At 35.9% G+C, this 26,426-nt stretch overlaps 1 protein-coding gene and 1 pseudogene across 3 annotated transcripts in view; both read right to left on the reverse strand.

The window, feature by feature from the left end:
* The window catches only part of GLCCI1 (glucocorticoid induced 1), a 127,129-nt gene that overhangs the window by 99,140 nt on the left and 1,563 nt on the right, over positions 1 to 26,426 (reverse strand). The gene's annotated exons all lie outside the window — the stretch shown is intronic.
* On the reverse strand, positions 1,558 to 24,470 carry LOC129479463 (peptidyl-prolyl cis-trans isomerase-like 4; annotated as a pseudogene).

Consider the following 26,426-nt stretch of genomic DNA (forward strand, 5'->3'; position numbering starts at 1 on the left):
TAAAACCAAAGAGCAAAACTGAAGCTCTCTCAGTGTGGGTAGAATCTGAAATACTAATCAACCAAACCTGGAACTCTGCCACAGAAGCAATCTAGAAAACATGCAGAAATGACCATATGGCTGCCCTGCAGAATCTGGAAAGAAACCAATCAAGAAGCTGACAAGAGAAACAAACATGCTTCTGACCAAATGAGGCCTGACAAAACTCTGTAACCTGAGGTCCATCAGGAAAAACAAACAAACCAAAAAATGTAGTCAGGCAGCTATTTAGGCATGATTCTCTAGGTTATAGCTCACCCAATAAACTTATGTCAAATGACACATAAGTTAAGACATTTAGAAGGAGGCCTTCAGTCTATTTTCAAAGAAAACTCAAGGGAGTATCTTTGCATCAAGGTTGAAAAGAAAACTTCACTAATATGGCTACAAGAAGCCTGGTAACAAGCACTGAAAAAGTAAACAACAAATTAAGATGGAGCTCTGATATTTGGAATACTTTTTTTTCTTAATTACATATATGGCAAAAGATTTTTTTAAGTTCGTTTTCTTGGGAGGTGGCAGAATAATAGTCCTTTAAGGAACTTTAGCAAAGTAGTAATTAGTAGAAGGAGATTCATCAACCTTATAAATTTCAAATGAATTCTGTTAATGAAATTCCAAACATCTAAAATCCACTATGACTAATGAGTTCATATACTACAGAAGTAATCACAAAGTATTAGCAACTACAAAAACAACTAAAATAACTGACCAAAGGTGGAAAGTCATATTGTAAGCAAAAAGAACACAAATATTCCTAATCAGAAAACAACATTTCACAAAATTCTGTGAATTTCACTTCCAGTTAAAGCACCAAAGCTTGGAAAATTTTTTATCAAATGAGACAGACTCACTATTACATCTCAATTTATAAAGAAAAACTGTTTTTTAACAAGAGCACAACAATAAAGGTTATAAAATGGGCTGTTTTCATTTTTATTTTATTTTTTTAATTGAACTTAAAATTTATTATTTTTTATTATACTTTAAGTTCTAGGGTACATGTGCACAACGTGCAGGTTTGTTACATATGTATACACGTGCCATGTTGGTGTGCTGCACCCATTAACTCATCATTTACATTAGGTATATCTCCTAATGCTATCCCTCCCCCCTCCCCCCACCCCACCACAGGCCCTGGTGTGTGATGTTCCCCTTCCTGTGTCCAGGTGTTCTCATTGTTCAATTCCCACCTATGAGTGAGGACATGCAGTGTTTGGTTTTTTATCCTTGCGATAGTTTGCTGAGAATGATGGTTTCCAGCTTCATCCATGTCCCTACAAAGGACATGAACTCATCCTTTTTTATGGCTGCATAGTATTCCATGGTGTATATGTGCCACATTTTCTTAATCCAGTCTATCATTGATGGACATTTGGGTTGCTCTGTTGCCCAGACTAGAGTGCAGTGGAACAATCTCGGCTCACTGCAGCCCTGATCTCCCAGGCTCAGATGATCCTCCTGCCTTAGCTTCCCGAGTATTTGGGGCTACACGCACATGCTACCACGCCCAGCTAATTTTTGTATTTTTTGTAGAGGACGGGGTTTTGCCATATTGCCCAGGACGGTCTGGAACTCCTGGGCTCAAATGATTTATCTACCTCAGCCTCCTAAAGTGCTAACTAATATTACTGGTCAAACACCTTGATAATTAAAGTAGGGAATAATTTCCTCAATATAATGACATATAGGAAAAAGCATTTTCCCTCAAAATTTGATTTTTATTTAATAACAAATAAAGGTAACAAATAGAAAAATATTCACTCTTCTAGTAGAGGATACTACTAAAATTTTTCACTTGCTTTTACTTGGGATTGATGTCCATACATACAGAAATACACAGACATACACAAAACACAAACACATACACTCACATGCTCTCCCTATTTGTCCACGTAACAGTTTCACTTCAAACACTGATACACAAACATAAACACTGTTAGTGTATTAAGTGAAACCATCGCCTGGACAAATATGGAGAGAGAGTGTGTGTGTGTGTGTGTGTGTCTGTGTGTATCTCTACGTATATCTATGTAATATATGTAGCATTTTCTGTCCATTAAATAGAGTAATAAGTCAATATTCAAGACAGTTCCTTACATAAAAGTTTTGTCAATGTATTCCAACAATATGAAGATGCTGGCAGAATAGATTTTAACGACAGACAGACAGCAATGAAGAAAGGTGCTACACTTGAATGTCCCCTCCAAAACTCATGTTGAAATTTAATTGCCACTCTGATGGTTTCAAGAGTGGGGACCAATAAGAGGCATTTAGGCCATGAGGGCTCTGCCTTCATGAATGCATTAATGTTATTACAAGAGCAGATTGTTATAAGAGCTAGGTCGACCCTCTATTGCTCTCTTGCCTTTCTACCCCTGTCATGGGATGACATAGCATGAAGGCCCTCACCAAATGCTAGTACCTTGATACTGTACTTCCCACTCTCCGGAATTGTGAAAAATGAATTTCTTTTTTGTGAAAGTGGCAGAGTAAAATTAAATCAGACTGCTCTAATATATAAGTTAAATTTAGATTTTAATAGTTTAATTTCATTAAATAATTTAACCCTGAGTCTGAAAATTTTATAAACTAGCTATAATATTCTATAGCTACTTTATTTATTTATTTGAGACAGAGTCTCACTCTGTCACCCAGGCTGGAGTGCAGTGGTGTGATCTCGGCTCACTGTAACTTCTGCCTCCCAGGTTCAAGTGATTCTCATGTCTCAGCCTCCCAAGTAGCTGGGATTACAAGCATGAACCAACATGTCTGGCTAATTTTTGTATTTTTTGTAGAGACAGGGTTTCACTATGTTGGCCATGCTGGTCTGTGACACTCTGTTATAGGAATACAAAACAGATTAAGACAATAGCCAAACAAAAGATTCAAGGACAATACAGATGATTCCACATTTATGATATTTCAACTTAGAATTTTTTGACTTTATGATGTGTTTATCAGGATATAACCCCATCATATCTAAGTCAAGAAGCATTTGGACTTATGATAGTTTGACTCACAATTTTTTGACTTTACAATGCGTTTACTGGGGTATTAAATGCATATTTGACTTAAAATATTTTCTTTTTTTTTCAGGATGTAACCCCATTGTAAGTCAAGGAGTATTGGCATCTACAACATAATAAAGTCACAAAATATCTCCACAAAACACCAAATATAAGTGAGCTGGGAGAAAGCATAAAAAAGTATTGGGCCATAGTGGTATCAGCATCTGTGTGAGAGACAGCAAAGGAATGTACCCAGGCTTCTGATGGTCCAGAGAACACAATTCACTAATGGGTAAATGTAAAGGGCCAATCTAGAATAGTAGCCAAATTGGGAGGGGATTCCACACAAACTGATTTGCAAGTGAAGGCAAGAGGACATCAACTCAATGAAGTCTGAGATACTAGAGCAATATGGCTATGCTCAAATCTAACAAAAAAGAACTGCTTCCAATATGGAATCCAACAGTAAAGAGAAATTACTGAGAGTCTAATCAAAATTGAGCAGACAGAAGCAAAGAAAAGAGAAGGCTGAGAAAAAGCTGGACAACGGAGTCAGGAAGAGAGCAGAATCGAGAATTTTTTTAGAAGTCATTTTACAAAAACAATAAGAGTGGGAGCACTAGAGCCTTGAAGACAGAAATGGTATCATGAACTATCCACCCTATTTAAAAGTACAAAAAAATTCATTTTACTTAAAAAAACGAACAACAGAAAATAGCAGATTCTTCCTAAAGTTGTCATAAGGGAATAAAAGCATACAAAGAATAAAAGATGTCCCTATGAATAATGAAAGCATGCCAGAAAGACATGCCCATATAAGATGAAAACTGTGACCTAATATTTCAAAGTAAGCTAAAAATCCTTTTTTAAATGACAACAGTGATGAAAAACCTCATTACTTAAAAAATACTCAGAAATGATGTGTTTGACAGCAAGGAAGATACGAAAATAGAGGTGATCAAACTCAGGAAAAACTTAGAAAAGATATCAAAACTTATTTTAGGGATGAAGACTAAATTACAAGAAACACAAGAATGAATAAACACAATGGGTAATGCCTTAACAGAAATAGGAAATGGTAATAAAAAAAAACTATAGAATTAAAAAAATGAGGAGACAAGATTTCAAGAGAAAGTAATATGTAACATAGGCAAAGAAGGTCCAACATATGTGTATAACAGGAGTCCCTCAAGAAATGACCAAAGGAACAAAACAAAAAATACTAAAAACTATAATTTTTAAAACTCTCCTAAAATAAAAGATAACTTGAAAGGACATACTGAAAGGACATACTTACATCTGGGGAAAATAATCAACATATCAAATATATTTGATAAAGCTAAAGTGACCTTCAAGTATAAAGTCCACAGATTAAAAAAACTGTATCTGAGTTCTTGCTACATAACTAGCAAGAACTTATGGAATATTATTCCTATGAGTCTTTCCTGAAAATCTATTAGAGAATGCTCTTCAATCAAAAGCCTGGAAAGGAATTAACATAAGAACTGGTGGAAGGTGTGAGTCATTGAGCCAGCACCTTTAAAGGAGAAGAGAGCAGCAGTATGTTCAGTATCTCTATGGGCAAGTCTTCCACCACTAAATGAAATAAATGACCATAGAAGGATAGTAAAATTATACTGTTTCCCTCTCAACACATTTGAATTTAAGACTAAATTTCCAGAATGTCTGATAACTAAATGTGAGTTATTAAATTCCTTCTAGAGGCAGATATATATATATGAGAGGGAGAGACAGACAGACAGACAGAAAGAAAGAAAGAAAATAAATTCTCATATTCCTCCAACATCGTTGAATTGGCTAGCCTTAGAGAGGTAAGTTTTCTTCCTAAGTAACCTAGTAAAGAAATCAGCTCCTGCTCAATCTAGAGGGGAAAGTAAGTGAAATTGGAGGATTCACACTAAAACCATCAATAGGTTTTTGCCTATTCTCTCCCTCCAAGCCTGACACTCATAGAGTTCCAAGTGCATCCTATGGAAAGCTATAGCAACAACCAGGAAGAGATTAAGAAATAGTAGTTCCTTTTATGGAGAAAGATATTTACCATGAGAAATGATGGGATAATGGACTGAGGGGGTTGAAGAAGAGCCATGTAGAAAAGATAGAAGCCTTGAGGAAGATCTTCTCCTTGCAATGGGGTAAATCTAGAAGGGCCTCTTACGGAACAAAGAGAATAACCAGGCTCCTTCCACACCACCTTACCATCTACTGGACATGTCAATAAATAACAAAACATCCCTAAAATTATTTTCAAGGCCAAGAAAAAGCTGATTATGGCTATTAATATTATGGAATCTCTACAAAAGGACAATCAAATTATGCCATGTAAAATAATGTATTTAGATAGCTGTATGCCTATAATTCCTCTAATTCTGAAAAGTAACATTCTTCCTTGGAAAATTATCAGCATTCTTATCTCCTATTTGAATAAAGAACAACAGCTAAATATAATACAGAAAACACAACAGTCTCCTAGACAAGTGAATAGCCCTTCTCATGATATCTAAACTGAAAAGTTGTAGAATTCCAAATCCAAATATATTTTAACATACAATTTATAAACAAAAGATTCACGCACTTAAACACTTTGCTTATGTAATAACTACAAATTAGCTCCTAACTGTCTAGTAATAGGGTGAAGAGTTAAATCCATGGTTAAATGTAGAAGAGATTAAGGGGAAAGGCTTAGGAAAAAGAGTAACTACTTAACCTGAGTAAGGTATGATTTCCAGCCAAGCTAATCTACTGCTGCAAAGCAAATGATAAATAGAAATCTGTACTGAAGTATGTCTGGATACCACTGATTTGCTCAATGCAAAATAATCTAGTAAATTAAATATAGCTTACAAGCTGTATTCTCCCCACCCCCACATTGTGTCCCCAAATCCAGCAATGGTGAATATGTTGTTTACTAGGAAACACAACTAGCTACACTTTTCTAGAGTAAACCCAGAATAAATAGACTCAACAGAATGAAGGCTTCAGAAATACAGAAACACACACGTTTATTCTAGCATTTACTTTCATATATATTGACACCAAAGAATCAAATATGTCGCTGTAAAGCTAGCAGTTTATCCAAAATTGAGTGCTTCATAAAGTTGGAAATGGCCAAAAGCTGCAGAAAATATCCTGAAAATGTCTTACGGAAATCACACTTTTGTAGAGGCCACGAGTAAAACAGAACACAGTAAAACACCGGTCTATGTCTGCATACACAGAACACCTTTCACCTCAACAATTCTACAAATATGGTGCATAAAAGATTGCCAGGAAGTTTTGCCAAGGATTGAGAGCAATTGAAGAAATAAAACAACCAGTAGCGTAAGTGTAGGGCAAAGTGTCATAAAATATTGGAGGATAGCATTATGCTTTATTTTCTAAAATAGCCACAAAACTGGGCATTATTATCTTCGTCAAAGAGTCAATTGATATTACCGATTGAACTGTGCTTCAGTCAAAATGGCACTGTCCAGGCGATACAGACAGACTACAGTCACAAAGTTTTAGTGTTTACTGTATTTTTTATCCTCAACAAAGAGCACTGTTCACCCTAAGTGCCCAAGAAATGAGTGAATTAATCTCAGATGATAGTTTTAGATACAGCCTGAATCATTAACAATACCTAGAATAGCTGGGGCATTTGGAATATAAAACTGAGTAACACCTCCAGATGTACTGGACTCATCTCGCAGTAGGAGGAAAACAAAACCACACCAAGCCAGATAGCTCCAATGGATTTTTTCTCTCCTTTCTCTCTCCCTTCACTTCGGATTACATTTTTAAAATCCTTTCTATGTGTTTAGTATTAACAGGTGACAAGAACTGAACTACGCATGTTTGGAGCGTTATAAATAATGTAGCTCACTTATTTCTCATGGAGATGTCCCATCACACACTTGTATCTGTCTCTGTTTTCACCTATATCTCACCTATTTTACTTTCACTTTAGAATGAGAGAGGAGAGGAAAAAAACTAACAATCAAAATATGTTTACCTTGCACTTAAATGATTAATGCAAGGCTTATCTACCAGGAGGTATGTTCCTAAAAAGCAAGAATGTTGTCATATTTTGATTTATCTGACACCTAGTATATCTACTTACAAAACAGTTGCTAAACTATCACAAGTGGTCTCCTTAGCCTTTACTATGAAATAAATATTCAAAAATTTAAAATCGCCTGGCATGTATTCTAGACCTCTTTACCAAAGCAGACTTTTGGGAACAGCCTCAAGTAGAATAGCTCCATATTTCTTGTTAATATTCTTTATGTGAGGCTCATCTAAAATCACTGTGAATAAAGTACAAGACAGTGAAAAAAACAACTTGAATTCAGGTTCAATTGTCATTCTATTTTCCTCATTTATATAAAAGACTATGATTTCTATGCTCTGACATTTTACAAACACAAAAATAGAACAGGTTGACGGAGTGTCTCTTGCATTGACAGATGCACTGCCAACACAAATTAACCATACCTGCCAATGTGACAGATTAGATAAGGAAAGAGAGGAACTCCCAAGGTTAATTTTCAAGGTGGCTCCAATAGCATCAGCTAGTGGACTACCTTCTTCAAACTCTACAGTAAGGGTGGTAATGCTAGCAGCTACAATTTAAAATTATAGCTTTATTTTTATATAAAATTAGTGCCTTATCACAATAAAAGCCCAATATGTATTTTCTAACAGATTGCTTTTCACTTGATCATTTAGGGATTCAGACTTCATTCATCTCATGGCTCTACCATTCCATTAGGGCCTTGGTCAGAGTCCTTTACTAGATTCTCTGCATCCAGTTGGCAGATGAGAGAAAAGAAAGAATGAGGAAGACCAAAGAAGAATTTTTAAGTTGAACAAGGATGAAAATGTTCTTTATCATTTAGCCTTCTCTAACTGCAGCAGAGGTCAGCAAAGAAAAATATATAGAACTGCAAAGGGGGCCAGAAATTACAGCCTAGAAGTAGGCACAAGAGGGTGAGAAAAGAGGATCAGGTGAACATATAGGAGTCTACTATAGAAGACTTTTTGTATTATTAATAACTCTATTTGTCTAAATTACTCTTGGAGACAGTCTGTCCAAATTTGAAAGTGACTCTCACTGCATAACCACAATAATCTGTCACCACAAATAAGATAATCTAACTTAATCAACTACCTTACTCTTAGGTTCTTAATGACATTTGGTTATTTTCAAAAGTTGTATCTACCCCTAAATGACAGATTCACTTCAAGAGTATTCTAAATGAAATTCTCCAAAGACATTTAAAAAAAAGGACTTCAAAAAGACTAGAAACCATATATAATTCCCCAAGGTGACCTCTTTGAATAGGTTTGAAGAGCAGTGCACTGTTTTCCTTAAAGGATGGTCAGGACTCTCATAACTTATTCGAAAGTTCTTAAGATTTGTCAAAGCAAGGTGGTATGTAATTTCAAACTGATGATACTAAGTATCTATTAATAATAATACACCTGATAGTAAAAAAACAAAACAAAACAAAAAAACGCTTTGCTCATCAGCATTAAAACACATAACACTAGTTGAACTTTCTGGATCCTTTTAACATAGACTTAACCACAAAAACCTTATTGTAAACTGTAAACTCTTATCAACAGAGACTCTAGTGCTGCCTTAGTTCTAGGTTTTGGGATTTGGGGCCATATGGAGATGAAAGACTATATTCTCACATTCCAAACATCATTTTACTGAAAGAGTACTACTTACTCTCCAAAAAGCATTATGTCCATCACTTCCGTCTCATCTCCAAGAAGACTCCCATTATCTTGGTACTGTTGTTCTCAATTTAATATCATGAGGAAAATAATCTAATCGAACTAATCCATACAAAGATAGTGAGTTTCAAGGATATCTTTTCAGAGATATGCATTTTAAAAAATAAAATGGTGGCTCACTCCTGTAACCCCAGCTCTTTTAAAGGCCAAGGCGGAAGGATAACTTGAGGCCAGGAGTTTAGGAACAGCCTGAACAACATAGTGGAACCCCATTTCTAAAAAAATAAAAAATAAAAAATAAAAAAAAAATTAGCCAGACATGGCAGCATGCAGCTGTAGTCCTAGCTACTCGGGAGGCTCAAGTGGAAGGATCGCTTAAGCCCAGGAGTCTGAGGTTACAGTGAACTATGATTATGCCATTACACTCCAGTCTGGGCAACAGAGCGAGACTCTGTCAATAATCAATCAATAAATGACCGTCAACTCAAAAGGATCTCTAAGTACTAAAATGTCAGGCAATGTGTTCGAGTGAAATAGAAACATTCAAGTAGAGAAATACATTTGGTGGGCAATGAGATCCTAAACAGTCCAGAATTCCTGCCCTCAAGAAACTGACATTTCAGATGAGATGCCAAGTGTCTTAAATAGTGACAGTACAATGTAAAGGTGTAAATATAGTGCTTTGAATATTCAAAGAAAGCTACACTTCTCTTTACCTGGAAACGTTAGGAATATTTTGCAGAGAAGCCTGATATTTGACACCTGTCTGCAAAGAACAGTTAGGGTTTTCAGGCAAAAAGCATGTATATTTGAGGCACAAGTATTCCTAACAGGAAAAATATACCCAAAGAAAGTGAGTTCAGTTTGGCAGGAACACAAGGTACACAGTGGAGGATAGTGAGATGAGTCTTTTACCCCTAATTCACCATGGAACCAACAGAAATCTTTCATTAAAATCAGTTTTTGTGTTTTTTTTTTTTTTTTTTTAAAGAAAGACTGTGCTTATAGCAGTATAATGATTACATTAAAGATGCAAGACAATTGGCATGGGAGAAGACTTAAGAGGTGACAATTCCAAATGTCCAAGCAAGAAGTAATAATTAGGACACGGAAAGACTGCAAAACAAACCCCACCATGTTCAGGAGATAATTCTGAGGAGGTAAGACAAGATATAGTGACCAGAAAGATGGAAGAAATGAGTGAGGAGAAAAACTCAAAGATTAGGCTAGTAGGAAGTAAGAACTCAATCCAATGACACTCTAGGTCTGAGTATCTCTTAACCATAAAGGCTGGAACCATCGTGCCAATAAATGAAGAAACCAACTCTATTTCTGTACCAAGTCTCTGAGTGTAAATTTAAATCATTCAATACTCTTACCTTGATAACTATGCTTCTAATCATATCTTATTACATATGAATCTTTAAAACACATGACAAACGCACAACTATATAGAGTAAAATTTGTTGAATTTTATTAGTTTTATTCTCAGTAACACAGAAAAATACACTAGGTCATTTTTTCTTTTTTTTCTTTTTTGAGTCAGAGTCTCGCTCTGTCGCCCAGGCTGGAGTGCAGTGGCGCGATCTCGGCTCACTGCAAGCTCCGCCTAGCGGGTTCACGCCATTCTCCTGCCTCAGCCTCCTGAGAAGCTGGGACTACAGGTGCCCGCTACCCGCCCCGCTCCCGGCTAATTTTTTTCTATTTTTAGTAGAGACAGGGTTTCACCGTGTTAGCCAAGATAGTCTTGATCTCCTGACCTCGTGATCCGCCTGCCTCAGCCTCCCAAAGTGCTAGGATTACAGGCGGAAGCCACTGCGCCTGGCCACACTAGGTCTGAGTATCAAAGCATGTAAATTGAATACAAATTCCTGTACTAAGAGAGTATGATATATTCTATTTTGTGAAAAATAGATTGAATACACTTCAAAACTTTTTATACAGATGGTAACAGGATCAAGAAGAAGATAAAAACCATGAGCAAAACATCCAAAGACAGTTATAATGATACTTTAAAAAATTCAGATTTGTAAACTTGCAGAATGTGTAAGGATCATGTCTGTTTTAACTTGCCATACGCAGGTACCAACTATAAAAATACTCATTTCCAGGCAATAGAAATGCAGTAATTACACTTTTCAGTGCTTGTTTCAAGTTTGAATTTAAATACCAACATAATCTTCCACTCAAAAATTATAAAGCCAACCCCAGCAGAGAAAATTGATACATTTGTTAAGGAAATTAAACTGCAGATAACAGGATTGCCATTCTAAAACTGTATTATATGATTCACAAGAAAGGATTTATATCTAAACTGATTGATTTTTCTCCAAACCCACACACAACAAACTTACATCTTACCAAATAACTCTGAGGTAAACAGTTCAGTCAAGGTGTTCAGCATTGAAGAAATGCATCTAAGAAGGAAATACAACACTATAGATAGTAAACTTCCCCTGAATCACAAGGAAGACATTCAGGAATATGTCTAGTTGGGTGTTCACTGGTTTTTAACTTAAAGTTCCAGGATAGATGTGCAGGACGTGCAGGTTACACAGGTAAATGTGTGCCCATCATTGGTTTTACCTTATACGAAGTGAGCAAATCCTAAGTCACTATCCCTCAGTATATTAAAATTACCTAAAGTATCATGAAAAAAGTGATCATGAACCTCTACTCTGTATGGAGAAAATGTCAGGAGCCAGGGATTATCCAGTGATTGCTGAAAAAGGAATGTGAACTTCAGGGTGCGCATGCTATTGCTCTCTTTCTCCCTCTCTCCCTCTTTCCTTCCCTCCCTCTCTCATACACATACATACACACATTTCCCTTGGTCCTTAAGTATATACAAAAACAATAAAATCAGCCTATAGAAATATACAATTATACATAAAATCATGATCTACAGCACTAACCATATTTGTAGTCTAATTATGCTTACTTATTGCTCTGTCCCCCTGACAGTGACAAGAGTGGAATGTTTTGTGAAAGTTTTTCTTGGAAGAAGGACAGAAATATGAAGCTGATTAGGAATAATTTCCTAGGGAATTACAACTGAAGTAACACTTTTTTAAATAAGGATAAAATATTTCAGAAAAAGTCTTGGGATATTTATCCAATATAAGCATATCTTTTCACAGAAATGTGAGAAAATCATTAGTATATATGAGTTCTTTCCCTTTTAGGGGTTATTTGAATACCACATACCTCAGAATTGTAAAACTCAGACTACAGAGGGAATGGAAAAGATATATTCATGTTCATTTATAATAGCTTCTTAGGATATTAATTTTGCTAAATCTCAGTAGAACATTTTATTCAGCAATGAGAAATTACACTACTCAGTTAATATGTTTTTACAACCTCAGATGAACCTCAACCTTGTGTAACTGACTTCCTAAAAAGTTTGCGTAAATAACATTTTGTAAATTGGATCATTTTACTTGCACATAAGTTAGATATTGTGTAGAGCAAATAACCACCTCAAAATCTGCTTTACAGTTTAAAGTTTTTACATTACGATGAAGTTCAAATTAATATATAATTCACATTCTCCTTACTTGGAGCTCAGTATTACCACAGTCTTTAGGAGGACTATAAAAACATCAGAATTTTTAATTTGAAGAGCCCACCAAATTTTGGGCATGGATGGTTTAGTTTCTCTAAGTATAACAGATTCAGGGTCAGCAGCTCTGGCTCTGTAATACCAGCAGTTTGGGAGCCCACGGTGAGAGGATTCCTTGAGCCCAGGAGTTCGAGACCAGTCTGGGCAACATAGGGAGACTACGTCTCTATAAAAATTTAAAAATTAGCCAGGTGTGGTGGCACACGCCTGTGGTCTGGGATACTCTGGAGGCTAAAATGGGAGGATTGCTGGAGCCCAGGAGGCTGAGGCTGCAGTGAGCCATGATTGCGCCACTGCAATCAGCCTGGGTGACAGAGTGAGACCCTGTCTCAAAAAAAACAAACAAAAATTCAGAAGCTGAGTCCGTGGAGCCGCACTAAATCAAAATTCACTTAATAGAACTTTAAATGTAACTTAGAAACTCATTCTGTGGAAATCTATCTTCCATCTTTTAAAATGTGGACTATGCTGACATCACCCATCTTTATCCCGCCTACCTCTACCAGCAAGAGCACCCAGCTCCTTTTATTTTGTGTGAAAGTCCAAATCAGTATTTTTCCACCACTACCACTGAATAACAGGCCTTAAATGAAGACAAAAACCATCAGTTACCTAAACTATTAGGCATTTTTACAAAATGGGCAACACAAATGTAATCTATTAATTTTAACCTCTGTCAGATATTCACAGGACTTGCATGCCCTAACAATCATTGTTCATGTAGCTGGGTTCAAATCACTGATTTGAACATATACAGCTAAACAGAAATCTCTATATAAACCCTATGTAAGGATTTAAAAAATATTGACTGCAAGGCTGGCTTCCTAAACACCAGAAACCATAGTAGATGCTGGAATACTAAAAATGACATGCTATTATTTGGTGAAACACAGACATCCACCAAAATTACCTTGAATACAGAGTTATAGAAACATTAGGATAAATGAAAAATCATAACTAAACTATCAAAGCCTCTAGAATCACTACATTAACTATGGAATAATACAGTGGGTCGAATAATCAAAGATTCAGCTACTGCACTATATATTTATTTTATATTTTGAGGCACTTAATTCAGTAATAGAATAATATTTTAAAATGAACAAAACAAATATTAATTATAATTCATTTCATTACTTTTCCTGTACCTCCCTATTTCCTAAAATTCCTACATACAATTTTATACAGTTTCTTACATGGTTATAGTCAGAGGCTGTAAGATTTTCTTCAGTGTTCCATATGCCCATAAAAAAGGAGAGCCACAAAATATGATTCATTTAACATTGTTTGCTTTACCAAGAAGTTAACTACAATACGTACTTCATTAAACAGGAATATCTGCATAAAGACATTATTTTTTGACCACATGTTTAATACAAAGTACAACGGGGCAAGTATCCTAAAGATTAGCTAACATAACTGAATAGTAATATTAAAGGCTATAATTCTAATATTTTTTATAATTTGGCATTATTTTATACAAATGAAGATACTCATAGCAAATGATCAAGCACTGTAACTCCTAGACAGACAATGTTCACAGCAGCAGTTTCAGCAGCAAAAACAAAAATAAATAAAACTCAAATGTCCATCAACAGAAGAGTAAGTATTCATGTAATACTATACAGGAATAAAAATGAAAGTCACAAAAGTAAACAAACATTATGCCATTTATACAAAATTGAGAAACATACAAAATTAACATTTCATTTAGGGATACCTATGTGCAAAGCAAATGACAAACACAAATTTCCAAATAATTACTTGAGAGGGAGAGGGTTCTTGGGGACTTCTAAAGTATAGGCAATATTCTAGATCTTAAGCTGGCTGGTGAGTATACAGATATTCATATTTATTATCCCTTTGCCTTATAAGCACACATTTATGTATTTTTGTAGTATAAAATACTCCATTAAAAAAAGAGTAAAAATGTGAAAGCCTTCAAAAATGAAGACTACCATTTATATATAACAATAAAATTAGTGTAAAAAAGTATACAAAGAAAATGTTGAGTTCTTTCAGTGCCCTATATAATCAGTATTAATAATCTAAAGGGCAATAATCCTACTATGAAAAAAATAACAAGCTCTGACACAAAATCTGAACATCTGCTTTCCTGGCACTCTAAATTAGACAAGGGTGAATATGTTAGCCTCTCAATTCTGCCTCTTCATCTTTCATCTGTACTTAGATTTTTCTTTATCTTTGGATTTCTTTGGACTTCTGCTTCAGTCTCTTTTTACTCCTTTCTCTTTCATAAAGATGTCTGGTATTTGGATTTGCGACTATTACTATAATGGCCATTCCTCTTTCGAGATCAGCTACGACTTCAGTTCTGAAGTCTCTCTTTTTACTCTTCGTTTCTCCCAACAGCTTTCTTCTTCTTCATGGTGACCAAACTCCAAACTTTCTCTATACTTATCTGGATCTGGATTAGAATTTTTGATTGGTATGTAGTCTTCATCTTCTTTTACTTCAGAGCAGTGATGGGTTTTCTTCTTGTGTTTTTTACTTGTGTGTGAGTGACTTGACTTGGAGTCTTCTGCCTGCTCATCTACTACAACGTTATATTTTGCCTCCTGTTTGGGCTTACTTTATCTTTCAGAACCAAATTAGATGGTTTATCCTGTTTCCTTTTTATACTCCTTTAAATCACTCTTGGTGTATTTCCCACCTTTTCCTTCCATTTAACCTTTGTAACAGACTGGCTAAAACCCATGTTTTCTTCTGTCATTTATAAGTATATTGTCCATTTTGAAGAAGGCTTTCTCATAATCTCCTTCCTTTTCAAATTCAATAAAAGCATACATCTGTAATCCCAGCACTTTGGGAGGCCAGGGCATGTGAATCACCTGAGGTCAGGAATTCGAGACCAGCCTGGCCAATATAGTGAAACCCTGTTTCTACTAAAAATACAAAAATTAGCCGGGTGTGGTGGCACACGCCTGTAGTCCCAGCTACTTGGGAGGCTAAGGGAGGAGAATCACTTGAACCCAGGAGGCAGAGGCTGCAGTGAGCCGAGATCGTGCCACTGCACTCCAGCTTAGGCAACAGAGTGAGACTCCATCTCAACAAAAAAAGAAAGGAAGGAAGGAAGGAAGAAAGACAGAGAGAGAGAAAGAGAGAAAGAAAGAAAGACAAAGAAAGAAAGAGAAAGAAAGAAAGAAATATCAGAGGATTTCTCCTGTCTTCCAGTCCCAGATAACTTCACAACTTCTTATTGGCCCAAATCTAGAGAGTATTATATCCAGAGCCTCATCTGTGGTTACTGGATTCAATTTGCATATACAGATTTTTCTGGAGGTTTAATATCTGCATCAGGTAGGTCTCCCACCATCTCTAAAAGTAAAGCCTGAGTTTTAGCTTCTTTTTCTGCCTTTATTTCTTCTACTTCTTCGGTTGACCTTCCTTTGAAATGATCAATTTCTTCATCTGCGTCAATTCTACCACTCTTTAATTGTTCCCTTGTAGGTTCTGGTGATCGATCAGGGATTAATAAATCAGGAATGTCATCAAAATGGACCACCTAAAATCACTGTATAATTTATCCTGATATCCTGATATGGTACAAAGTCCTTGTCAACAAAGGTCTCATTAATTTTCTTAATTATGTCAATGCCTTCTGTCACCTCACCAAATACTGTATGGTACCATCAAGGTAATCTAGATTTTTCTCCTGTAGTGATAAGAAACTGAGATCCATGTTGATTACTGCCATTGTTCACCATGGACATTGTGTCTTTCTTCTTGTGCTTCATTCTTGGGACGTTTTCTATCTCAAAAAAGCTTGCTTGATCACCATACAATTGGCCAAAAATAGACTCTCCTCCATGACCAGTCCCTGTAGGATCAACAGTTTGTATGACAAAATACCTTCGTACACTGTGAATAAGGCAATAACTGTAATATTTTATTTTGTAATATCTCAAGAAATTAAAGCAGGCGAGTACCTTCTAAATGCTTGGCACTGCCATCACAAATGCCATTAAACCATGGTACTTGCTCTCAAAAAGTTCACAGTTGCAAGGCTGCTGCTCAGTGTACAAACTGACAACCACACTGCCCAAAGTAGTCTCCAGTAGAACCGCCATGGCACCCACTCCTCCTCAGCTATAAGCCTTGGGGAGGTCGCTAATATTCTTAAAGGCAAAAACTAAAAGTCGATAGAAACTGAAAATAGGTAAAGTCTGATTATAAGAAAGAAAAATAGGGCCAGGTCCAGTGGCTCACACCTATAATCCCAGCATTTTGGGAGGCCAAGGCAGGTGGATCACTTGAGGCCAGGAGTTCGAAACGCCATCTCTACTAAAAATACAAAAAATTAGCCAGGTGTGGTGGCACACTCCTGTGGTCCCAGCTATTTGGGAGGCTGAGGCAGGAGGCAGAGGTTGCAGTGAGCCAAGATCGTGCCACTGTGCTCCAGCCTGGGTGACACAGCGAGACACTGCCAGAAAGAAAGACAGATAAAGAATAAAAGAAAAGAAAGAAAAATGGGTCACTGTGCATTCAACCAAGATTTCAGGTAAATGGTGACATAACACATGAAAAGTTTGTCACTTCCCATTCTAGCTCAGCAATAGTAGATATTTAGACAAAGCCAAGTCCTCCTTATCTCAACAGCCTCACAAGGCATCACTGCCCAAGATTACTACACAACATTATTACTACATATTACTACATTACTACACAAGAAGCCACATCCAACAATACAGTTCAGACTTCTGCACTAATGTATATGTATGCAGAGAAAGAAAGGGCCAGTGACATCATCCTAGGCCAAACTATAGTATAATATTATAGTATGTACAGGCAGCAAGATACGTTAGATGTAAGTATGTTATAGAAACCATAGGATGAAACAATTAATATTTTAAGCTTCATCTAATTAAAGCAAAGTACACATAAACAGAGTGGCAACTTCAAAAAACAACACCAGAAAAAGCTCAAGCTAACTTAGAAATAAATAATTCATATATAAAATCTAAAACTCAGTGAGAATAGCATATTTCTGAACAAGGATAATTCACTTAAAATCTGCTAAGAATTTGACCCACTATTTGTTACCTAAAAAGATAAAAAGTGAGCAAATGCAATTCCCTGAATGCGTTTTTTTACAAACTAAGAGGTCACTCTGGCACGTAAAGTATTAATAGATCTTTAAAATACACTTTTTAAGCTATATGATCGAAATATTGCAGAATACTGTCGCTTTTTTCAAAAATCTAATTTCTGAGCACACTCTAAATCCTCACTTTTGCAATACTAATGAAACTGCATTTAGCAATGTTTGCCAACACCAGTTTAGTTAAGTCCTAGACACTTAAATGATCTGACATAAAGCAGGAAGAGGACTGTTGATTGATTCTTTTAGGGGCAATGTGTCAGAGTAACTCCAAGAATACTTTAGAAGAAATAAAATGACACTTACAAAACTTCGAAAGATATTATAAATATATTTTGTTTATAATTAGCTAATATAAACCAATCTATATTTTACTATGATATTTTTGTACCTTCATAGAAAGATCACTTCACAAGTTTGTATGAGGAATAGTAAAGTTTCCATATGGCTAGACTTGATGTAACCCTGAGCCACTGAGTCCTACCGTTTTTATTATCTTCTAAGATACCAGCATTACACTTCACTAATTCAATGTATAACTGACATATTTCACTAGAAAAGTAAATATAATTACAGAAGAAATGTTATGAGCAACTTTATCCATCACGAAGACTCTATATAATACTTCTACTCTCCAAACAACAAACACAATTCCTAATGTTACTTATAAAAGAAAATCATTTCCACATTAACTACTATGCAGAACTTACAGTAAGCACAAATGACATTGAAAAAATGCCAAAACACCCTGGAATAAATTATTAAAATAGAGATTAAAATTTATTTTCTATATTACATCAACAAACCTAAAAGAAGTGAAAGAGCCAAGTAGATATAAAAAATTGTTTTAAGGTAGTGTGCATTGCTTTGCCATGACAGTGTTGTATAAAAAGATCCTATGTTAAATGTTGCTAAAATATCAAAGGATGATAAATGTAGAGAATCATAATTATGGGGTTGAAGGTAGCCTTATAATACATTATAAATGGGCAGACTTTTTAAAGTTTACATCGCCAAATATGAATACACAAAAAAGAGACATTATTCTACCCAGATTTTGAAATTTCATGTGAAAGGAAGTTTTTAAAAATCAAATGCTAAATTCTATCTAAACAAAGTGATAGGTCCTTTAGGGACCAAAGGTAAGGCCCAATGATGGCATAATTACTGGGGATACTTATAGCTATTTTAAGTTCCATGCACCCTAGGGTCTAGTCCCATTTAGCTTTCTCTTCTTCCCTCACCGCCCCAAAGCTATATTTAGCCTTTCTATGACTTAACTATATAAGCAGTGGGATAATACATCGTGCATACTTTCCTGCCCCATAACTAACTGGGTTCCAACAACAACTTTCAGCTATCTTGAAGCCAGGACTTAGAGCATTACAAGAGCCCTGTGCATGCTGCCTGACCTTGGGCAAATTACTTAACTTCCCAGGACCTCATTTCCTCATCTGTGAAAAGAGGTTAATAAAAGTACCTTATATTGGATTCTACCAAAGATTATTAGTTGGCATAAAAGCTCAATAAATAAAAACTTTAGTAATCATCTAGTCTAATAAACTTTCTTTTCCTTTCAATAGCAGAATCTTTTCCCTACCCAACCAAAATCTTAAAAAGCCTATCCCCTTCATTTTAAAGACACAGAAGATAAGATGCAGAGTTAGTGGCTTGTCATAAGTCAAATGTCAAAACTGAAAAGAGAACTCAAGTTTCTTGACTCCAAATCTAGTATTTCCCAGGATACATTTATGTCTCTACGACATGTCTATGGAACCATTTGGAAAATAATTGCTTTGGCCTTTCATTTGGTAATTAGTTCTAGAGAAAACAGCCCAGTTATACTATCAAGGACCAGTTCAGTCAAACATGCTTTGCTCCACCTTCATCAGAAAAACAGCAAATAATCCCAAAAGCAAATTTATAGAATGAGTTATAGCGCAAGTCTAGTCAGTCAATACTCATTCAGTCTTATTCTCAATATCATCTATAGTAATCATTTTATGTATATGTTATCAATAATAGTTATTAATAAAGCTAATTAAGCCACAAGGAGTTCGTTTATGTCTTCTTCACTGTGCTTAACAATCAAGTGTGTAATAATGTTAGAAAATGTTTCATCAGAAAGCTAATATTTTAGTAATGTAAAAGTTAAAATTAGCTATACGGACGATTCACACAAGTTTTCTTTATGGCTATACAGAATAAATAAGGAATTATTACTGTCAGTAGTTAATAAGTATTTGATCTTCAGTAACACTAGACAGGAAATTGTAGCAGTTTTTGCCTTTTCATTACGAAACACATCTAGATGGTTGGTGGATTTCTTAACTTTTTTATTTTTGAGACAGCACCCCACTCTAGCACCCAGGCTGGAGTGCAGTGGGGTGATTTCAGCTCACTGTAACCTCTGCCGCCTGGGCTCAAGTGATCCTCCTGCCTCAGCCTCCTGAGTAGCTGGAGTACAGGAGTGTGCCACCATGCCCAGGCTAATTTTATATTTTGTGCAGAGGCAAGGTCTTGTTATGTTGCTCAGGTTGGTCTTGAAATCCTGAACTCAAGACATCTGCCTGCCTCAGCTTCCCAAAGTGCTGGGATTACAGGTGTGAGCCACCATGCCCAGGAGGATTTCTTAACAATTGTAATAACCTGGTAGACAATTTTGGACACTGACCTTGCCACACAACCATGGGTCACTAGTTTTCCTTTCCTTTCTTTCCTTTCCTTTTTCCTTTCTCCTTTCCCTTTTTTTTTTTTTTTTTTTTTTTTGAGATGGAGTTTCACTCTTGTTGCCCAAGCTGGAGTGCAATGGCGTGATCTCGGCTCACTGCAACCTCCACCTCCCAGGTTCAAGCGACTTTCATGTCTCAGCCTCCCGAGTAGCTGGGATTATAGAGGCGCACCACCATGCCCGGCTAATTTCTGTATTTTTAGTAGAGACAGGGTTTCACCATGTTGGCCAGGCTGGTCTCGAACTCCTGACCTCAAGTGATCTGCCCACCACAGCCTCCCAAAGTGCTGGGATTACAGGCATGAGCCACTGCGCCCAGCCCACTAGCTTCTTTAAATCATCATTCTTTTTGGTGAGCCATCATTAAGGTATACTATGGTGGACTTCATTAAGTTATATACGTACACTGTTCAACCCACAAATTGCAGGCTCTTGGAAGCCGGTTGTCTTTTGGGAGGGCTGAATCAACCTAGTTGCCAGTTGCTGGGACAGTCACTTGAGACCAGTCTCTGTTTAGTGATTCCTGAAGCTTTCATCAGTTTAGCACCACATGTAATTAACTTTTAACATTTATGAGGAGAGAAAAGGGGAGAAAAGCACTTATATTCACTATAAAGTAATTCAAGGACAGTACAGATTCTGAATACATGTAAGAAAGCCCAGATACAATCATGTTCCTATCTTCGGAAACAAGAATTTCTCTCTCTATCTCAGAAACAAGGATTTCTCTCTCACACACACATTCTCTCTGTCTCTTTCTCTTTATATGCAAGAAAGAAATGGAGAAAAATGGCCAATCCATCTATATTTTATTTTAGTTACATTCAACAAACTAGGTCTCACATTTTTAGACATTCTGAAAATGTCAGATCATATCCCAGCACAGCGTAATAGTGCCATGGAAACAAAAGAAAACCAATTCCTTTGTCATTCTTTTAGCTTAGAAATCACAGCTGATCATCAACATCAGAGTCTTTTTGAGTTAGGAGCAACAGGATAGTCTTATGGAATGAACACTGGATCTGGAATGAGAAGATCCACATCCTAAATCCTTGCTGAATCAAAGTATACATTGCTTAGTATATAGTAAGCACACAAATATATGTTTTCTTCCTTCCTACCTACAACTAGAGACACAGCATAGTATAGGGGAAGTCACTGAGGTATTCATGAACTTGCCTCTTGGTATGTGCCTTAGTAACATTCACTTGGAATAAACAACACTTCTTAAAGGTATCTGCCATGTTTGTTCATGCTACAATGAAATACTTTTCCACAATTTCTTCGTAAGTAAAATCCTTAGATTTTCAGAATTACTGCTAATCCATTATAATTTGTTTTTCAGAATAAGCACAAAAATTCTTCTAGAATAGCCAAATGATGAGTCAACTTATGGTCACTTTCAAGAGTCCAGATGAAGAGTAGAGGGAAACACAGGTGGTAGCTGCCTTCCATCAGTTCCCTAGGCTTTCTTTATCAATATATGAGTACTTGTGTTCTCTTTCCTCCACTTACTTTTGGCAGAGGCCAGAAGTTAGATAAATTCAACCTCTTGTTAAAATAATTAAACAGTATGTAGCACAAAAAGAGTGTCAGTGATTTAGCTTCTTAGACACTTAATAAAAGAATAAATTACATACTGAAGACAAAAAACAGTGCCAGACACAGACTAGGACAGGGGCTGCCAAAAAGTCTATCTTAGTGATGTCTGGAAATGTTAAGTTCTGGAGAAAGGACCCAACTAAAATTAAGAACTAAGTCATTAGAATATACTCTTTGGCAGATTATTAACTACCTGTGAACATTTTAATAAAACAGACTTTTAGAATTTTTTAAAATTTCAGACTAAGGAAAACCCTCTCCGACTAGCCATTTGTTGAATACTGTCATTTATTTCCATTCTATTCACTGCTGTGGAGCCCAGTTACTCCCTTATTTTCTTATTCACATGTAGTCTGACTTATCACAAGTAAAATAAAAATCACAAGGATGCCATTATCCTTCAACATTTCCCCAAAGTACAAATCCTAATTTGCATTAAGTCCTTGCAGAAATGTACACTGCAGTCCTTCTGTAAAAAGTACTGTAATTAATAAAATTATTTCCAGTTCAATATATACACACAGAACTTTACATATAGTTAAAAACTGATTAAGGTGATTTACACATGCTAGGTATTCAATATTCAATACGCTTACAATAACAGTTATTTGAGAGGAATATAATCTTTGAACATAAGACAATAGATTTTGATTAAATAACTATAAATTCATTTATCTATTTTGCTATTCACTCATTGATCTAGAAATTTTAGGCACCATGAAATAACTGATGGAAAAAAGTAGTTCTGTAAATAATGAACACTGCTGCTCTCTAGTATAGTTCTCTGAGAATGAAAACCTTTCCCAAAAGTCAGTATGTGAAACCTGTCTCTTTAGAAAAAGCTAAAACGTTAATGTATTTTCACTCTAGTAGAAGAAAGCTTTGAAACAAGTTTCTATAAGCACTCAAGGAAAATTAATTAATTTTAAAATGGAAAGGGAGGATCTTAATTTTCAAGAATATCAGCCTGAGAATAAACTTTATAGAAAGAGAATATCTGAGTATCTCTTTTAAAAGAGAAAAAGTTATTAAAATTTTTTGTATTCCACGAGCACAGTATAAAAATGACTTAAAAAGATAAATTTAAGGAAAAGAGAAAAACCGAAAGCAAATGAATTAACACAGGCAAACATAATATTACATGCAGTTAACATCATATTTGTATTATCTTTTAGAATAGAATCATAACTTCTTTATGTATAAAACAATGAGACTCTCAAGATATTCATGAAAAAGTCTAATCAAACTTCACTCTAGAGTTAGCAATCTGGTAGAGTATTAGGCCTAAATAAACCTGATATGTTAAATCAGGAACTAACATATGCTATTTTTCATAACAGGAACTCTATAAATTACAAGCTCTTCCATGTTTTTGTTATCAGATTTGGTACACTTAAAAATAAGCTGTATTCTCCACCCAGAGTATTCTAAATATGACTGTTTTTACATCTTTTAGAACTCATAATTAATCCTAATGCTCTATCTTTACAACACACACACACACACACACACACACAAAGATTTGCATTTCCTACTTACTATCTTGGACAGTAAAACTGTATTTGTTCTATGTTTAAATCCACGGGTTCTGCTCTGTGAGGTTTCAAAAAGAAGCAACTTTATTGTATTTTCTTTTGGTTGTTACTAATGATTTTAGCTTAAAGATCATTAATTTTAACACTAACATCCTGCTTTTTCTCATTTGAGTTGCTCTATTTATCTCAAAGGTAGACTTTATGTATTACCATTACAAAAAAATAACTATTTGCATAATACTTTATGATTTTACATCTATTACAAACACATCACAGGGAGCCTGAGGATTCATTCAGCAGCCTGTCATTCACCACTGCAAGACCCTTCAGAACCAAACAAGAGGGAGGATGACATTTTACTAATGGCAAAAGTACAGGAATGAATGTAAATAACAAACTTTGAAGTTTTAAAAATACAAAAGAAAAAAAACAAGCAAAAAGAGGATGATCCATGAGCACAAACAAAACAGTTTCAATTTGTAAAACTCCATGTCTGCTATATATACAGCAAGGTATTTGGCAATTTATGTATTTCTATTATGGTAACCATTTAAATTATTTACAACTATGCTACAAAAATAAAGGAAATTACCATTTTTTCCTGGGTTGTATAAATTAATATTATAATAATATTAAAATTGACTATTCCTATTTATAGAATTCAGCTTTTCCTCAGCCTTGTGAAACAATCTGAATATCAATTCTCTATTACTCTAGGCTTAGCCCTACAAATATTCACATTAAGAATGCTTAAGACGCAGATAATGATATAATTTATTTAGAAATTATGTTGTTTCATAATTTTTTGGTAAAAGAATCATAAAAAAATTTTTAAGCTTCCATATTTTCTCCTATAATCATCACTCCAGATGAAATGCATGAAATACTGAATGCTCAGTTATGTCACCTTTAGTCCAAATGCCCATAGCACTTGCAGCTTTTCATAAACAATATGCCCCTCTACTATAGACCTACCCCTTGAGCCATCAACTACTTAATGTTTTAAAATGTAGTTTCAAACGCAGTTTTAACACCCTCTTGCGCGCACACACACCCCCACGTACACTGAAGTGTGCAGAAAAAGGAGGAGGTGGAGAGCAGAGGAAGAAATGGAGCACGTTGTTGTTTTTCATTCATGCAGTATAGTGATGTCAGTGTCTGCAGCAGCAGTGGCAGCGGCAGAAGCCTTGACCAGCGGAGGCTAAAATCCACTCAAGTCAGAACCTTACAGCATTCAAAAGAAACTGAGAAGATAATCATTCGAAAAATTAAATCAACTGTTCAGATCATGGATTTTAAATGGCTAAGGAAAGAACAGATTAGTAGGACAGTTTTAATTTGGGTAGTGGGGGTAAAAGGCGGGACATGGAGAAGTAACATAGAAGTAATATAATCACGAAACTGGGGGCACAGAAGCCCGCATTCAAAAATCACTGCAATTTAAGAAACTGACAAAACCACCTGGTGTTTAAAACAGCAGAAAAACATCTTTAGCAAAGAAAGCCCTTGCATTCCCCACACAAGCTCTCTGATACTGCAAATCTGTCTGCTGCACAACCAGACTCAGAATAAGTGTTTTCATCATGATTGCATTAAAATCGCATTAAACTCGGATGTGCCATACTACAACAAAGAGAATAGTTTAAGCCAGATCACAAATTTTATTAAAACTGCTTGATGATGAAGCATGTAATTCCTAAGCAATTAAGCCTTTTGAAGGATGCAGAAAAACAAGTTGTACTATTATCCGTTGTAAGATGTTAGTGTTTATATACAAAAGGGGAGGAGGTACTAGATGGCCATTACGTTGTTGCAGCAATTGCCGAAACTTCTCTTACTCACACCCACAAGACCCTCTGTACACAATCTGCAATGCTTATTTTATGCCTCTTAGTCCCTACAAGAAAATCCCAAAACTCAATTTGTGCACTGTTGAAGCGAAATCACTAAAAAATTTATGTAACTGTTTTCTGTTCGTTCTGTTACTTCTCATTTCATACAGTTCTAGAAAATGTGCAAAGGAGTTGCATATGGCATTAATCTGTTAGAAAATGGTGGCCTTTTCTATAAAATACAGCCAAAGATGTGTGTTCAGTTGTGGTCATTATTAGGGCGATCACGTTGTTTTCATTCATTCATTCAGGATTTGCTGGAGGATGTCAGTTTCTGCAGCAGCTGGCTTGACCTGGGGGAGGAGTGGAGGAGCATATTCCTCCCAGTGCATACAGATTACAGGATGTATTTCTTGGTGCTCATGTACTCATCCCACTGCACTACATCCTACACTTGTTCACCATCAAGTGGTCAGAAAACAAGTGCGTTAGCAACATGCTAATTACAGGTCTGAAATATTAAAACAAAAACACCATGACTGCAATGTATCATAATGCAGACAACCACTTTCTCCAACTCTAACACCTTCATCAAGAAAACTCCATTAAAAAAAAAATTCCACATAAACAATGTACAGACTTTGACAGTGTTTCCCTTCCAAGCAGAGATTTTTCCACCCAGTATGATCTGTTCCCTCCACAATGCAGCAGCAGCATCTGTAGCTCTAGGCTGGTATCTAATAATATTAGCTATTCCACTCTCCCTTATGAGCTTTAAGTCCCTGTTTTGGCTAATCTTCCTTTTCTCCCCCAGGGCTCAACTAAATCATGCACTGTGTCCCTAGACATAAACAAAACCAAAGCAAAACAGAAAACACTAAGGGAAACCCACAGCATCCACCAGCTCACCATTACCTTTGACACCTAACAAAAAAAGAAACTTGAGATCCTTAAACAGCTCAACTGAACTGTTAAGTGTACTTAAAAATGGAAGGAAAAAAACGAACACGTTCCACAAATAAGTTTTCAGAAATTTACCATGAAAATCTCCGGTAGAGCACAAACTGTTTCCAGTGCAGGAGTGCTCTGATGCATGAATATATAAAGGGGAGGGGGAGAAAGAGAGGGAGAGAGAGAGGGGGGTGGCGGGGCGGGGGGGAGAGGGAGAGAGAGAGAGGGAG

The sequence above is a fragment of the Symphalangus syndactylus genome, chromosome 3, assembly GCF_028878055.3.
Source record: "Symphalangus syndactylus isolate Jambi chromosome 3, NHGRI_mSymSyn1-v2.1_pri, whole genome shotgun sequence".
In the NCBI taxonomy this organism is placed as follows: domain Eukaryota; kingdom Metazoa; phylum Chordata; class Mammalia; order Primates; family Hylobatidae; genus Symphalangus; species Symphalangus syndactylus.